Source organism: Scleropages formosus, chromosome 2 (assembly GCF_900964775.1).
Source record: "Scleropages formosus chromosome 2, fSclFor1.1, whole genome shotgun sequence".
In the NCBI taxonomy this organism is placed as follows: domain Eukaryota; kingdom Metazoa; phylum Chordata; class Actinopteri; order Osteoglossiformes; family Osteoglossidae; genus Scleropages; species Scleropages formosus.
This window is the reverse complement of record NC_041807.1, coordinates 21187405-21200216: the sequence shown is the minus strand read 5'-3', so window position 1 is coordinate 21200216 and position 12812 is coordinate 21187405.

Genomic DNA, 12812 nt, shown 5'->3' with positions numbered 1-12812 from the left:
GTGCTTTGTTGTAGTCACTGTTAAAGTGGAATCTCTGTTTAATACAATTTTTGTAGTGTTTTTCTTCAACTATGTGACATAGAGCACTGAACTGTAGGTAAAAGCAGAGCAGTGATAATGTGTGGCTTAATGTATGGCTGGCAGCTGAAGAGAGGAACATTTAGAAAAAAAAAAAACTCTTAGCCATGTCAAAGGGAAGAAAAAAAAAACTTTTGCTTGTGGAAGTGCCAGTGGAAGTACAACTCAGATTAAACAAAACTTGATGTTACAGTTTGGCATAAAAAGTTGGATGTAAAGACAGTACAAAACCCTGACAGAAGTCAAAGTGCACAGCAGAGTTTGACAATGACTGACTTTTCACTGGCTATTTAGATAAGCATGGATAACTACTGAGGTCAGTTGAGCAACCAGACTCATAGGTTTCTTTGTGCTCCAGAGGGTTACTAGCACTGGCGGTAGGTTTGAAGTCAGGTATATGATATTACTGTCTGAAGCACCCACCATGAAACAGTTGAGCGAAGGTCTCAATGGGCAACAAGTTACATCAATTCTCCAGAGAATACACAGGGTTATCACTGGGCAGATCAGTGCACCATATATGAGAAGAGTTTAAAGTCATTAAATGAGTCATGGTGTTGGAAATATTACAACGGCCATGCTTTATTTTTCATACTGGTAATATTTCACTATTTCCTTGACTTTGTCTTCCATTTTTCCCCTCTTTGACATTCTCATAAACCTGGGAAACTGAGTAAAATCAGCTTGTTATTTTTAGTTTGACATTTACTAACTTTGTTTTGTTCTTTTGCAAAGTAATGCATGTTCCAATAAGAAAATCTTGTGCTTGCATTACCACATGCCTGGGCAAATGTCATGATGGCACTAAAAATTCCACCAGTCACACGCTGTGAAGTCGTAGAATGAACGGTGAAGGCATTTTGCAATGCCACAAGAAATATGACAGGAATTGTCTTGGCACAACAGGAAGAAAACAACAACGTCCTACAATAAAAGTCCCCCACAATATACTTTTAACTTGCTAGCGTTCAATTCATACTGACAGATATTGAAGACATTTGTTCTCAGTAGACTTTGTATGATCTCACATACACACACACACACACACACACACACACACACACACACACACATACACACACACACACACACACACACACATACACACACACACACACACACATTGAAACTGCTTGTCCTGATAAACTGGAGCAGAGCCCGGCAACACAGGGGGCAGGGCTGGAGAGGGGACACCCCCAGGATGGGACACCAGTCTGACCCAGGGCATCCGAAGCAGGACTAAAACCCCAGACCCACCAGAAAGCAGGCACAGGATAAACCCACTGTGCCACCCCACCCCCCTCTATGATCAAACTGTTACGTAAATGAAAATAATCCAACAAAGGTTTATTAGTGTCTGTGTGGTCTCAATTTATCCTGCTGTGTTATAGAATTTACAGCCTACGTTAATGCTGTTTTCAATATCCTTTCCTTATATCCTTATTCCTGAGAACCAAGAATAGGAGCTGGAAAGACAGCAGGCAGTTGAAGAGAGAGCCAACGGGGCAGTAAGTGTTTGCAGCCTGACTGTACCTTCTGTGATATCAATCAATTTGTGAAAGATCACTTGAAATATATCCCCATAAGTTGTTAAATGCAATGCTGTGAGCTCCATTTTTTTGTTTTCCATCATACTGCTCAAAATGTTGACTTCATATTCACTGAAGCTAGGGGTGAAACAGAAAATTAGTAATTTGCATGCAAGTACCTAATTGACAGCATGTACTGTATTTAGGTACCAGAAAACCTATCAATGAGTAAAAGTTGTAATATCTACCAATACAACTGTCCCCCATTTCTGTACTGAAGTTGGTACAAAGAAGTTACATATATCCAAAGACGAGACCATGTGGGATTTTATGATGTCTTCTTTAGAAGGATGTCAGTTTTGTGTCTGTGTCATGGCAAACACAGGAAACCAGGCTGACCGATTCGATCGCAGGTGCGTTTGTTTCTAGAACACAAAAGTGTTATTCACAATCTCAGAATGAAGGATTGTGGAGGTCTCAGAGTACAGGCAAGGAATGCATCTTTTCAGATAGAGGTTCTGCGTCCAAGTGCATCTGACCAGCTGCTTTTATACTCCGTGGTTGTCAGGCACGCGGTCCGGATACGGTCGTGGGGGGGTTATAGTGACAGTCTGTCTGCAGCATTCGACACTGTCAACCACCAGATTCTGCTCTCCTGTCTTAGTCAGCTTGGGATCCAAACAACGGCACTAAGATGGTTTGAGTCCTACCTATCTGATAGATCCTCTTAAGTGGTCTGGCGTCTATCATCTGGTGTCCCACAGGGCTTGGTACTGGGTCCTCTGCTCATCTCAGTCTGTACCTCCTCCCTCAGCCCTGTCAGTGCCTCCCATGGATTCAAATACAGCTGCTATTCTGATGATACCCAGCTCTTCCTCTCTTTTTCACCTGGAGCATCAGACACTTCTACACACGTTGCTGCCTGGACATCTCTGCATGGATGTCTGATCATCCTCTCAAACTCAATCTCTCCAAAACAGATATTCTTCACCTCCATGCTGGCCTGTCCTCCGGTCACAACCTCTCAATCAAACTGGACAACTCATTCATTTTGTCTACCTCCTCAGCTAAGAGTCTGGGAGTGATGACTGACTCAGGTCTGTCTTTTTCTCAGCCCAACGAAGCCACAACCTGGACCTGCAGATACATCCTGCATAACATCCGCAGGATCTGTCCTTACCTCACAACAAACTCTGCGCAACTCCTTGTCCAGGCTATGGTGACATCCCGTCTGGACTACTGGAACTCTCTCTTGTCTGGCCTTCCTGCTACTGCCATCAGACCTTTACAGCTGATACAGCACACTGCTGCCCGAGTTGTCTTTGACTTGTCAAAGCATTCCCATGTATCTCCTCTACTCGTTTCTCTTCACTAGCTTCCTACACCTGCCCGGGTCAAATTTAAGACCCTGTTTACAGCCTACAAATCTATCAATAGAACTGACCCAGGCTAGCTACAAGACTTGATCATCCACTACACCCCATCTGCTCTTCCATATATGCCCGCCTGGTGGTCCCACGCATAAAGGTAAAGCACGGAGGTTCTCGGTTTTGGCTCCGTTGTGGTGGAACGACTTCCTCCTCTTACTCGGAACTGCTGAATCTCTGTCTACATTTAAAAAGGGTCTTAAAACTTGCATCTTCCAGACGCACTAAACCAATGATCTCTTAAATTTATGTAAGGTACAAATGTTTATGCACTATAACTTTACGATTATACCCGGATCACTCCTTTACGCAGCTATTCCTGTAATGTCATGTAAATGTTTAAATATATTTAAAAGAAAAAAAAATACTAGGAAGGTGATCAGGAATTCGGGTTGCGGTGGCGTGGTGGATTTGGCCTGTGCCTCCTCTCCAGTGGGTCTGAGGTTCGAGTCCTACCTGGGGTGCCTTGCAGCAGACTCGTGTCCTGTCCTGGGTGTGTCCCCTCCCCCTCCAGCCTTGCGCCATGTGTTGCCGGGTTGGGCTCAGATTTGCTGAGAGAGTGTGTGTGTGTGATCAGGAATTGTCAATATTCTGGTAGTTTTATGCAGCTACTCTTGTGATGAACATTGGCACATATGGTGAAATAAACTAATTCTACTTAAGAATCACACGTCTGCAACTGTGCCTTTCTTTCTCCTAATGTAATGCACAAATTGTATTTTCTATGAGATGTACACTGCTTTGGAGAAAAGCATCTGCTAAATGAATAAATGTAAATGTGTCCCTTTGTAAAAGAAAATTAATAGTGTGAGTTTTTGGAGAGCTCTAACATGGCCTCTCCACATACTCAGCCGGACCCCCCCCCATCAGTGTAGCCCTTGTCGGAGGCCTCTGCTCTGCCATTGTCTCATCCAACCTGGAAGCGCAAAGCTAAGGCACCCCTGGGTGGACTTCTAAACCTTTAGAAATTTTAATCTTTGGGAAATATTTCAGTCGCCAGCTCTTCTGATGTTTTCCATTTCTTTTTTAATTGATATGAAGGTCAGTAGGAAACAACTTTAATGGCTGACTTTTCTGGTGTATTTCACAGCTTTGTACTCTCCAGGTAAACGAAATCCAGTGAAATCTCAAATAACGTATGACCTTAAACTGGAATAGATGGTAATCACAAAAAAGGATATATTGCACCCCTCCATAATGAATGTTTCTACAGCTTTCTATTGGAGTCTAGAGAAAGGGGAATTACATTGATGTAAAGCTCTACGTCTTGTTTTCATTTCCATTTTCAGAAAGAGGAGTGTGAGGAGTTGATGACCATGGAGATAAGAGAAGTTGCAGGGAAATGCCTTGTAGGAGAGGTGAAGGGATGGGCTCAAGGGATCAGGCGGTGCGTTTGTGGGATTTCACCTTCAGTCACAAATACAAAGAATGAGACTTTACAGAAAGAGACTTTGCAGGACAGCAGCATTTAGCATTACCATCTTTACTTAAAACATTTTAAAAAGCTAAACTTCTTAAAATAATTAGAGCCTCCCAGGGGCGTAGCCAGAACTTTTTTTCAGGGGTGGCCAGGTAAGACCCAGTGATTTCATTGGAGTGGCCAAAAAAAAATCTACTGTGACATGCTGTACCAAAAGCATATTCTACAGACAGAAATTCTATAAATTCTACAGAATTTATTTATTACAAATGTACACAAGAAACTACAGTGGCAGTATGTCTGTGATGTGTGTTGTTTCTGTAGAGCTTCTCCACAAGCTCCCTCTCGGACTGTATCTCTGCTGCCTCCTTGTCTCTCTTAGCAGCACACATTTCCCCTGCTCCTTCTTCCCTCTCTGTAGCATTCATTTCCCCTGCTTCTTTGTCATTTTCAGTTTTACTGCTATTAGTCCTCATTTTGTAAAACAAGAAAGTATCTTCTTATCTTCCCCTGCTTTCCTTTTCATGCTATCTACAGTTTAGACAAACACACCTATCAAGAAACACTTTTATTATTATTAAATTGAATAGCTACTGCGGGGGGTGCGGTGGCGCAGTGGGTTGGACCACAGTCCTGCTGTCCGGTGGGTCTGGGGTTCAAGTCCCGCTTGGGGTGCCTTACGACGGACTGGCGTCCCGTCCTGGGTGTGTTCCCTCCCCCTCTGGCCTTATGCTCCTGTGTTCCCGGGTAGGCTCCGGTTCCCCGTGACCCCGTATGGGACAAGCGGTTCTGAAAATGTGTGTGTGTGTGTGAATAGCTACTTACAAAAAACAGTGACAGACATAATGTAAGCATATGATGTGGTGACGTTTATGTGGTAACATTATTTTCAAAAATTAGCTAGCTAGCAGCTGCAGTAACTTTAGCTAACATTAGCTAAGTTATGCAATATTTAATCATGGTAAGCTAACACTGGTTTCTCATGAAGAAACATCGCAGTACCTCAACTTTAAGAAACTTTCACAAAATGGTAGTGAAATGTAGGTCAACAACACAGATTTTATTCTTCTGATCACAGTATCCTCTTCAGTTGCTCACTTGTGCTGGACTTAGCTGTTGTAACGCTCCCGAAATTAAATTTTACTGCTCCTACTCCTCCCTCTTACACACAGAGGTTTGTGTCATGCGGGTGGTTTGCAGCTCTTCAGCCTAATAGCGCCGCACACTATGTGCGTCACATAAGTTTCAGCGGTGAAAAAAGTCACCTGTCAGCGTGGTCAGAGTGCTTTGCACAACAGGGGTGGCCAGAGGGGTGGCCGAGCTTCACTCAGGGGTGGCACTGGCCACCCATGGCCACCACGTAGCTACGCCCCTGGAGCCTCCAAGAAATAAGCAGCTTCCTGACACACATGAAATTTCTCGGAGAACCAGGGTGATCAGTGTGACATGATGCCTTACGAGAAAGCCCACCATAACGGTCTTCATTTGGAGCCAGTCAGGTCACGTGGATTGTTTTCCACATAGAAATTATCTGTGCGCAAAAACATTTTTTAATCCACGCAGGTTGATCTGGTCCATGAACAGCTGTTGGCTTCCAAATCCCAAAGTAAAGAAAGATTGCATGTGAGATCCTTTTACTAGGTGCAAATTTGATGAATTTACTAGGTGTAAACTGCATCACTTTAGTAAGTGGAAACTTTATCACTCTAATACATGTAGTCTCACTTTTTTACACTTTATCCCTCAGACAGGAGTTGGATGGTCCAGCCAGCATCGTTAACATGCTAAGGAGTTAACTGATGCTTAGAGCAACCTGGCACCAAAAACCCTATTCTGGGTAAGAACTTAAATCAGTGCTTTCCCACTACTGGATGAAGGCAACTCAACATACAGAATAGTGCCACGGTGTACATGTCCATTGTTGAGAGAAGAGCAGAGAAGAGGGAAGACGCTTCCACAAATTAACTGCATGCAAAGATAATTATTTTAATTTATTGAGAAGAACATGAAAAAAACATCCATCTGGGAAGAACAGGGATCAGCTATGCACATGATTTTGGAGTAAATAATAGGGACTCTCTTCAGCCTGTAGTGACCAGGTTTGGTGCACAGTGTTGCCAGCAAATTAAATGAAAACCATATAAATCATGTGTGCATGGAAAATGATGATGTCATGTGGATACAGAATCAAAGCAAAAGAACAATAAAGTGGGTTCCTATGGACGGTGTACGATTGGTAGAGATCAGCATGGGATTCCTTAGCTTTTGTAATTTTACTGTAGTTCAGCAAACCTATTATATTTCCCTTAAAGAGGACCAGACAGATTCTCTTCCCTTTTGACTACTCATACATACAGTACTGTATATAATAAAGAGTATTGTAACTAGGACTTGTATTGTCATGATTTCATTCCAGACGGAAGTCGTCGGACCCAAGCGCAGAGCAACGGAGTTTAGTAGGGAAATCCAAGAGACGTAGTCACAAGACAGATAAATGGTCACCGATGAGTGTACGTGGTCAAAAGAGAAATCCGAAAGCCGTAATCCGTAGAAACTAGCAAAAGGTCGAAGATACCGTAAAGTCATGGAAATACAATAGAGGGGCAGGGAACAAGGTCAAGGACAGGAGGACAGGGAAGGTAAGAAGACTGAGTAGCAAAGATGAGCGAGTTGCAAGGCTGAATGAGAGTCCATGTTCCCCCTGCTCTCCTCTCGCCGTTTATGCTTCTGCCCTGTGAGCAGCCTCAGGTGCTCCTCATTGCCCGTGAAAGGCAAAAATCAATTCAGGGTCCAGTATATCTCTAGCGGCCACCCAGCAATGCTTCTTTGGGCCCGTAGCCCTCCCAGTCGACCAGATACTGAAGCACCCCCCTCGTTGCCCAGAGTCCAACAGAGTCCACACCGCGTATGTGGTGCTGGTGACAGGCTGTGGCTGGTGCAGGGAGGTGGCACATTGCTTGAGAAAAGAGGCATAAAAAGTCGGGTGGATCCGCAGGTGCTGTGGCAGCTGGAGACGGTAGGATACTGAAGTGACTTGACAAAGGACCTTGAACAGACCTATGTACCTGGAGCTAAGCTTTTTAGACATATAGGGCCCCTGGAGGCCCCAGGTGGACAACCAGACCCTCTGCCTGGGTACGAAGGAGAGCGGACGCCGATGGCGATCCTCCCATTGCTTAATCTGGGCCTGGCTCCGAAGGAGGTGCCTTTGAACGGTCTGTCACACCTCCGCGCTGATGCGGTACCAGGTGTCCACCGCTGAAACATCACTGGTACCGAGTTGCCAAGGAAACAGCGGGGGCTGGCACAGGAGCCACAAACATCTCCCCTCGCACTGGGATTCCCATGACAGCAACTCCCCTGTGCTCCACCAGAAGACCAGGTCATGTTGGGAGAGCCATGGGAACCCAAGGATCACAGGGACGTTGGGTGACACAATCAGAAAAAACTGCAGCTCTTCCTGGTGGCAGATCCCCACACTCATGTGCACCAGTTCAGTCTGGGTATCCACGAAACCTTTTCCCTGCGGTTGTCCATCCAGCGCACTCACCTTCATCTGGACCTTACACCCTTGTCTGGGGATGTTGTAGGCCCTCACAAACCCGGAATCCATAAAAAAATCCGCAGCCCCCGAGTCCACCAAGGCGTGGGCCTCCACTTTACATGTACCCCAGGACAGAGCAATAGGTACTGAGAGCCGATTACAGTGAAGGGTCCCACTCACCTGAGTTTCAGGGCGGACAGGACATTGAAGCCTGAGATGACCTGAGTTGCCACAGTAGAGGCACAGGTGTCCCCTGAGCCAGCGCTGGCATTCCGCGGTGGTCAGAGGGCCATGCCCCAGCTGCATGGGTTCGGACTCCTCTCCAAGGGAGATGCTCCTGGGCCAGCTTCGGGCGAGGTTCTCAATCCCGGGCTAGGTTGTCCACGGTCACCACGGTCTTGATGAAGCGGTCGAGGTCCCTTTTCTCTCCCCGGAACACCATCTCCTTTCGGAGTCAAGGGTTTAGCCTGCGCTGAAAATACGCCAGCAGGGCAGCGTTGTCCCAGCCACTGTGCTGTGCCAGAGTGTGGAACTTGATGGCATAATTTGCCACCGAGCAGTCGCCTTGTCGAATATTCATGAGGCGCTCACTGGCATTTTGGTCTGGGAGAAATGAGGTAAGTGATCCGGCTCTGATCTGAGCGGTGGACCTGGGGCAGACTGGAAATATGAGTTCACATTGTATAATAAACCCAGCGCACCAGGATGGGGTGCCATCATACCTGGCCGGAGTGACAAGGCGCAGTTTGTGCTCGGAGGTGATGAGGAGGGTTACATGTCTGGTGCTGCGGGGGCAGCTTCCTTCGAAGCCATATCTGCCAGCGCGATCAGTTCCTTATTGTGCAGAGCACTTACCATGTCTTGATAGGCTTCCGTGACATGATTGATCGCTTGCTCGTGCGCTCCCAGTAGTGCCCCCGAGAAACAAGCGCACACTGGAAGCGGTCTTGCTCCACTGGGTCCATATGTGAGGCGGAACCTTCTGTCATGATTTTGTTTCGGAAGGAAATCGTCGGACCCAAGTGCAGAGCATCAGCGTTTAGTAGTGGAATCCAAGAGACGTAGTCACAAGACAGGCAAATGGTCATCGATGAGCATACGTGGTCAAAAGGGAAATCCGAAAGTCGTAATCCATAGAAACTAGCAAAAGGTCAAAGATACCTTGAAGTCATGGGAATATAGGAGAGGGGCAGGGAACAAGGTCAAGGATGCGATGACAAGGAAGGTAAGAAGGCTGCGTAGCAAAGCTGAGCAAGTCGCAAGTCTAAACACAGTTCCTCGTTTGCCCCGCTCCACTCTCGCCTTTTATACTTCTGCCCCATGAGCCGCCTCAAGTGCTCCTCATTGCGCCGATGATGTGGGCGTGACATGTATAATCTCTGGACTCATGACCTGGAGGTTTCTGGTTCAAGCCCTACTGCCTACTCAGTGATGTTACTTACATACGAGCATCTACTGAATAATAGTAAATACACACATTATTATTATTAAGAAATATGTATATTTCATAATGCAAGATATAATGGGCAAATGTTTCTGCTGGATTACTGTATTCATTCTACATAACAGGGTTATCCAAGGTTTTAAACACTGTTAAAAGGGTGATGTCGCTCCACACTGACTTAACACCTCCACTTACATTTTTGGGAATTTACTCTATTTCATGTTCCACTTAAACACAGGTCCTAGCACAGCAGTGATGTTATGCAGCATCAAAACAGAGGAGGTGGGCATATGAGCCACGGGACACTTTTCGGAGCTTTTCCAATTTTAAGAGAATGGCAATCAAGGACAGAAGCAAAGAACCCCCTGCCTCCAACCACATGATGGAACAGGGAGCCAGAAGTGCTTGGAGGTAGCTTGTGTCAGCAGCCAGACCTGTCACTGCCTGCGTGGGAATCTGGGACGAGGCGTCCACACAGCCTTGCCAGTGTTCGTGAGCGTAGCGTGAACACGGCACAGTGTTGTCCGCAGCCCCAGCGCATCCCGACTGCCAGGGAAACAGTGGCTGCCCCACATGGGGCAAAATTTCACACATTCCTCTCATGAACTTAATAAATGGTGTATGTGGAGGGCAAGGAGAGGAGGACAGGCAGCCGTATAACTAAGGCAACAGCTGCCAGTTCAGGGATAATTTTTTACCCCGATGACACAGTAAAGGGAAACAGTAAAATAGGCCCATTTAATATTTTGACACATTCAGCAAAATTTAGTGCTAATAATTTTCCAAACTGGAAAGCATGCAGTATGTTCGTTGGTAAAATGTCCATATTGTGAGGAAAAGCGTGGCACATTCATTCAGGAATGTGAGTCCATGCAACATATGTGCAAACCCAGTTCTGAAATTTATTAAGCTCCACTGTCTAAATGGAAGGTCCGGCATTTTTTGATTTGTGTGTCTGAGGTGCACAAGTAACATATAACATATCATAAAATGATGTGTCGTGGAGTTATATTGGAAAGTGTAATGAAATATAGGAGGGAGCGCTGTACAGGCAACATTAAAGCTTGCGCTCATAAAAGAAACGTTAGGAGCCTGCAGTTTTTATGGTCTGCCTGTTCCTGACTATAAAAGTCTGCTGCTACACAGGTGAATTGCCATTGCAGTCATATGGACTGAATTATAGTTACCATGAATTTATAAAACAGAGTCTAAACTTGTAGCTGAATTGTTTGTGGCTGTTCATTTTTGTATGTTATATATTCATTACATACAAAATTCATTACAATACAGCTGTGACAGGAAATAGTGCATGTTTTACCATTCGTTTCATCGATGCCTAACTCACTCATGTTCACTAACCGTTCACTAACCGTTTGCTCTGCGCAGAGGTGTGGTGGTCTGGCGCACATCCTGGAATCACTGGGTGCAAGGTAGAGGGGGAGATTCATCCTGGATGGGATGCCAGTCCATTGCTGGGTAGACACACACACACGCACGCACGCACGCACGCACGCACTCACTACCCCATACACACACTGGTCAAAGCAGAGTGTCCAGTGCACCTGAACTGCATGTCTCTGGACAGGGGGGAGGAAACCCACACAGACATGGGGTGAATACTGAAACAGACTGAAGTTGGATGGATGGATGGATTATCTGTTGCTATAATTGCACTTTGTTCTTATGTGTCATATTGACCTGCTGTGTGTGAATTACATTTTATCCTATCCTATCCCATCCCATGCTGTCTCGTCCTATTCTTAAAGAAGAATAAAGTCGACAACTAGCACGTAATCAGTAGCGTAAAACCTGAAGAAAGAAACAGATAGATAGATACAATTTTATTGTCATTGCATAGTATAGATACACAGGAATAAAATGCAGTTTAGCATCTTCCAAAAGCGCAAATAGTAGAATTGTGCAAATAAACAAGTGCAGTTAAATATAAGAAATATATGTACAACAAGTAAATGAACAGGATATAGCAGAGAGTATGTACAGAAGCTGTTGAGCAGGTAGCAGTAGGAATATATATACATATATATATATTCATATATAAATATCTATAGAGTATGTACAACAGTAGCAAGGATAATGCACCGTGTATGTACAGATAGTATACATGTCATATATCTATATTATACACATATATAAATATATACAGCACACTTGATAAAGTTCTCAGCACTCTCTGAGAGAAGAAAATTAATCTTAAGCATATCTCCCAGAAGAATCATAATTTAAACACACACACACACACACACATTTTCAGAACCGCTTGTCCCATACGGGGTTGCGGGGAACCGGAGCCTACCCGGCTTTTGGAACAGTAACTTCTGCTATGGGAAATTAGATTACATTCATTTCACATGTGACACTTAAAGTGGAATAGACACACTATGTGAAATGTGTCCCCAGGGAGCTGGTGGTGGTCCATCCATCCATCCATCCATCCATCCATCTATCCACCTTCCTCCGCTTATCCGGGGCCAGGTCGCGGGGGCATCAGTCCAAGCAGAGTCCCCCAGACTTCCCTCTCCCCGCACACCTCCTCCAGTTCCTCTGGGGAAACCCCAAGGCGTTCCCAGGCCAGCTGGGAGACATAGCCTCTCCAACGTGTCCTGGGTCTGCCCCGAGGCCTCCTCCCAGTGGGACATGCCCGGAACACCTCACCAGGGAGACGTCCAGGAGGCATCCGGAACAGATGCCCAAGCCACCTCAACTGGCTCCTCTCAATGCGGAGGAGCAGTGGCTCTACTTCGAGCTCCTCCCGGGTGACTGAGCTCCTCACCCTAGCTAAGGGTGCGTCCAGCCACTCTGCAGAGGAAACTCATTTCTGCCACTTGTATCCGCGATCTCATTCTTTCGGTCATGATCCAGAGTTCATGACCATAGGTGAGGGTAGGAACGTAGATCGACTGGTAAATTGAGAGCTTCGCCTTACGACTTAGCTCCTTCTTCACCACAACAGACCGGTACAATGACCGCATTACTGCGGACGCCGCACCGATCCGTCCGTCAACCTGCCGCTCCATTTCTCCCTCACTCGTGAACAAGACCCCGAGATACTTAAACTCCTCCACTTGAGGGAGCAACTCCCCCCTGACCTGGAGGGGGCAATCCACCTTTTTCCGACTGAGAACCGTGGCCACGGATTTGGAGGTGCTGATTCTCATCCCCGCCATTTTGCATTCGGCTGCAAACCTCTCCAGTGCACGCCGTAAGTCTTGATTTGATGAAGCCAACAGGACCACATCATCCGCAAAAAGCAGAGACGAGATCCTGCGACCACCAAAACAGACACTCTCCGTTCCCTGGCTGCGCCTAGAAATTCTGTCCATGAAAATAATGAACAGAATCGGTGACAAAT